Genomic DNA, 4,518 nt, shown 5'->3' with positions numbered 1-4,518 from the left:
AGATAATCCTATAGGGAGAGTTTATTCAAGGCAGCTGTTCACCTTGACTGTTCACCTCCAAGGGAAAGGGTGAGAAAAGCCAGCTTGCAGAGGATGAGTGTAGATGTATCTGCATGAAGAAGTACCAGTCTTCACCACAGGTGGGGTCTGTGCAGAATGTAATCAGGGAAGTCTTATTGTTTAATTCTGGGTCTGGAGTTCTTCAGTTCTTTGGAATAGAATGGAAGTATATTTGACTGATGGTTGATTGCTCGGTGACCCAGAAGAAAGCTTATTCTCTGCCTCACACTGGCAGGAAGATTTTGAGTGAGGCCTAATCTTGAGTTGTAGATTAGTGGACTGTCCACCCCACAAGTCCTACACTCCCTTCCCCCATGTCAGGTGTGAGCTATACACATGAAGGTTATAGATCTGTGTGCTTACAACGAGATAGTTCTAGAAGCTTAGGTTCTTGTACTACTCACAACTCGTGTTTTACTGCTAGAACTTTTACTGCCTTTGCTGGAGTAGAGCTATTCTGCCTGACAGTTTTATTTTCTTTTTTTTTTTTTTTTTTTTATTTTTCGCTAAAAGTATTACAAAGTGTATTACATAAGTGTCCTTTTTTCCCCCCCCGCCCTTGAATGACCCCTGCCCTCCCTTACCCCCCAGTGTCTTATGTCCATTAGTTATGGTTATATGGATGCATACAAGTCCTTCGGTTGATCTCTTAATCCCCTCCCTCCTCCCCCCCAACCCTCCCTGGCCTTCCCACTGCAGTTTGACAATCAGTTTGAGGCAGCTCTGCCTCTGTATCTATTATTGTTCAAAAGTTTGTAATGGTCTTTATTATCCATGAATGAGTGAGATCATGTGGTATTTTTCCTTCATTGACTTTATTTTCAAATTTAATTTTTACCTTTTTGTTGTTGTTGTTTGCTTGTTTAAAGACTGCTAGACTTAGTAGCAACAGATCAGGGTGATGCAGTCCCAGTGGAGTGGGAGAAGCATAGAAGTACTTTAAGTACTAGCTCTTTGACCATTCCCTGATGCTGTCTGCCCCAAGAGGCTTCGGACCGTTTGAGCCATATGTCCTTCTGGGCCCTAGAGGCCATCTGTGAAGAAGATAAGAATCTGCTTACTGGGTACTGGGTGAAGGCCACAGCTTAATTTGAAGTCTTGCTTTTGCCTCCCAGTTCTAAGACGTGTCTTAGAGTTGGGGTTTTGGACACTTGGGTGATAGTCCAATATTTATCACTGCCTTATGCTAAGTCTTGGTGAACTATATACACTGGATAATTAACAAATTGGAAAAGACTGCTCTGGCTTAGATACTTCTCTTTTTTTTTCTTTATGTCCAGAATTTTAGAGTTGACTCTTGCTGGTGAAGGACACCTTCAGTTTTGTCCATTCTCCCACCAAAGCCTAAAGGAAAAACTCTTAAACACCTAATTCTTTGTGAAAAAATTACCAAATAACTTTGCAGACTATAGAAGAAAGATTGGCATTTTTTCCTTTGGTCCTGGGGTCAGGGCTGCTTATATTTAACACTGATCAGGTGTGGAAGACCACCTATTGTCTTCACTAGCTAATAAGCGTAGGTAGAGACCCCCAAAAGCTGGTGACCTTTGAAGCCCTAGCAAAGGTCGGAGCTGTGCACCACCCAGTTAATCCAGTTAATGGTAGCTGAAGCAACCTCCCCACCTTTAATCATGTAAATCCATGTAGATTAGATATTCATGTAAATCCCTGTTGATTAGATATTCATGTAAATCCTTGTTGATTAGATAGTCTGCCTATTACTGGAAATTGCCTGCTGATGGGCTAGTCTGTGTGTTATTGGATATTCCCTACCTAAGGGCTATCCCAGATCAATAAAAGCTTGGCGAGGCCTTAGCATCAGTGGAAGTCCTCCTCCTTGAGTTGGACTTGCCCGCCTGGTCCCCCAATATTTCCAAATTATCTCGTGTCTTTTCTCTTTCATTTGCGTGCAGCTCTTCTTCCAGACCCCGAACCCTGAACCACGCGGGACGTGGAGGGGAAACACACTCAACCATGAGGTAAAGAGGGGAGGCTGTACCTAAGATCCAAGGAGATGCTTGCTCTGAGCAATCTGCAGTAGGCACAGGATTACCAGGGATGGCAGAGAACAGGCTGGCCTGCACTCATTCAAGCAGCCAGCTGAGCAGTGGCAGTCTAGAAAGCCCCACAATGGCTACTCCTATGGATTCAGGGAAGGGCTGAGTGCTGCCTTTTGAACATGTGCCGCAAGATAACATAGTCCTCTGGATTGGGATTTTGGAGACTTCCAGTTTGTATGGGTAGGTACTGGAAAAGGGGAGGACAAAAGTCAGCCGTTCTTCCCGCACTGCCTTATGCCAACACAAACTGCAAATTAGTAAGCAGCACCTTAATGCCTCTGGTGACTGTTATAGTTGAAATGGCAGGGTCAAGCTTGTAGGTGCTGGCATCCGCCTTTTTATATCGATCCTGAAAAACATAAATGCTCCCATTACAGCTGGCGATCTTCCAGAAGGTGGGGTTGAGCTCCAGGCCTCAGGAAGACAAAGTCGGGTACAGCTGTCTAGCAGGGGATTGTAGCAGACCAGGGAGTCCCCTTCAGCCACGATGAACACCAGATCCTTATGCACAGCGGCATGCATGCGGCCGGCAAAGGGCAGCACACAGGGCTTCATGTAGCACTTGTCTGTGTCAAAGCACTGGATGAGTCGGGAAGGTTTGGTAAGGAAGTCCAGGTCATTCTCCTCCCTCCCCCCCCCCCCCCCCCCCCCCCCCCCCCAGTAAGTAGATGATCCCGTTGAGATTGGCTCCAGCGGCCCCTGACACAGCCACCTCTAGATGTGTTGTCTCTGTCCAGTTGTTATAATCTACCTATAATAGATAACTGCATTGGAGAGGGTATCCTGCAATGTCTTGCCACCCAGTGAATATATAGCATTTCTCCCGGGCACAGACAGCATGGTGTGCTGGAGCCGGTCCCGGGGTAAGGGCGCACACCATTCCCAGTCCACAGTAGCGTTGTTATACTTCCACATGCACCGTGGGATGGGCCCTCCTATCACGTACAAGCCTCCACCATCCTTGCAGGCTGCAGTGATCTGGTGGCACAAACTGTTTTGGCCATGTACACTGATGGAGTCATCTTCAGCACAATGAGTGGGTACGAGATGACTCTTTCTCGATCAGGTAAAATGTGCACGTTCTCCCCAATTTCCTTCAAGCTACTCTTTTTTTAAAAAAATATATTTTATTGATTTTTTACAGAGAGGAAAGGAGAGGGATAGAGAGTTAGAAACATCGATGAGAGAGAAACATCGATCAGCTGCCTTCTGCACACCCCCTACTGGGGATGTGCCCGCAACCAAGGTACATGCCCTTGACCAGAATCGAACCTGGGACCCTTGAATCCGCAGGCTGACGCTCTATCCACTGAGCCAAACCGGTCAGGGCCTTCAAGCTACTCTTGAGTGACTCTGCAAAAGACTCTCTTTCCTCTTTATTAAAATCGATCCAGGCTTCTGTTGCCTCTGTTGGGTTCTGGGAACATGGAACTCCATCAGTGAGTCAGTGGTGGGGCAAGGGGAGAAATTCCTCTGTGTCCTGCAGCTGGGCTAGGTGGGCCTTAGTCCAGTGCTTGGCAGCAGTGTGGAGCTCAGGATCACTGTGGCGATCTGCCAGCCACATCATCTGAAGGCAGTTCCCCACCCACACTGTGGGGGCCAAAAGCCGAGAACATTCCTCAAAGAGAGATGTCAGCTGACACATATCTGACACCTCATAAATTTCCTGCAGCTCATCAGCTCTAAGTTTCACAGTCCCATGGTAGAGATAATCAACTAGGAGCTGGAAAACAGACTCACTGACATCCTGCAGCACAATCACCCGGTTGTGGGCCTTCTTCAGGTTGTACGTGAACATGGACCGGAAGAAGCAGCTTTGAGCTGAGAGGACCAGCCGGGGGAGCTGAAACTCCTGGTCTTCCACTGAAATGGTGACGTCAGCAAACAGCTCTTCCTCCAGACACAGTTTCATGATGCCCTGAGCCACACGGCCTGAGTGTGACCGATCTTTGAAGGTGTAGTTCACAAAGTAGTTTTCATCCATGAATGCTCCAGGCTCCTCTGGTGATTCCATGGTAGCCAACTTCTCTCTCTGCCAGTTGTCGTTCCTATTCTTTAGGGTCCTCGCCTTCTTTCCAGATTCTGCCACACCAAGCTGGGGCCACGTTCACCTCACAGTTTTCCCACCAGCTTGCCTTGTTTTCTCACCTGCTTCCCTTCCTATCATTCTGAAGCCCGGATCCCGGAATCTCTGCTTTTTAGATACTTCTTTATGTCCCCCCACCTTCTCTGTCCTCCGGGGGACTTCTCTAGACCACTGTTGCCCTTGCCCCTGGGCTTGGCAAATCTTCCTCAACTTACTTTATTCATACTGGGCCAAAAGAAAAAAAAAGAAAAAAAAAAAAAGGTCATTCTGGGCATTTATAGATGTAGTTCCTGTGTATCTTCATCCTTCCTT

The 4,518-nt window shown here is 47.1% G+C and overlaps 1 pseudogene; it reads right to left on the bottom strand.

Annotated features, from left to right (window-relative positions):
* Window positions 1-2,352: 2,352 nt before the first annotated feature.
* LOC139006801 (kelch repeat and BTB domain-containing protein 4-like) lies at window positions 2,353-4,149 on the bottom strand (annotated as a pseudogene).
* Between the last annotated feature and the right edge of the window lie 369 nt (window positions 4,150-4,518).

Source organism: Myotis yumanensis, unplaced genomic scaffold (assembly GCF_028538775.1).
Source record: "Myotis yumanensis isolate MYYU_CA2020_CCGP unplaced genomic scaffold, mMyoYum1.0.hap1 SCAF_1, whole genome shotgun sequence".
Lineage (NCBI taxonomy): Eukaryota > Metazoa > Chordata > Mammalia > Chiroptera > Vespertilionidae > Myotis > Myotis yumanensis.
Note: the sequence above shows the minus strand (reverse complement) of the source record. Positions and strands in the feature narration are given on the sequence as shown.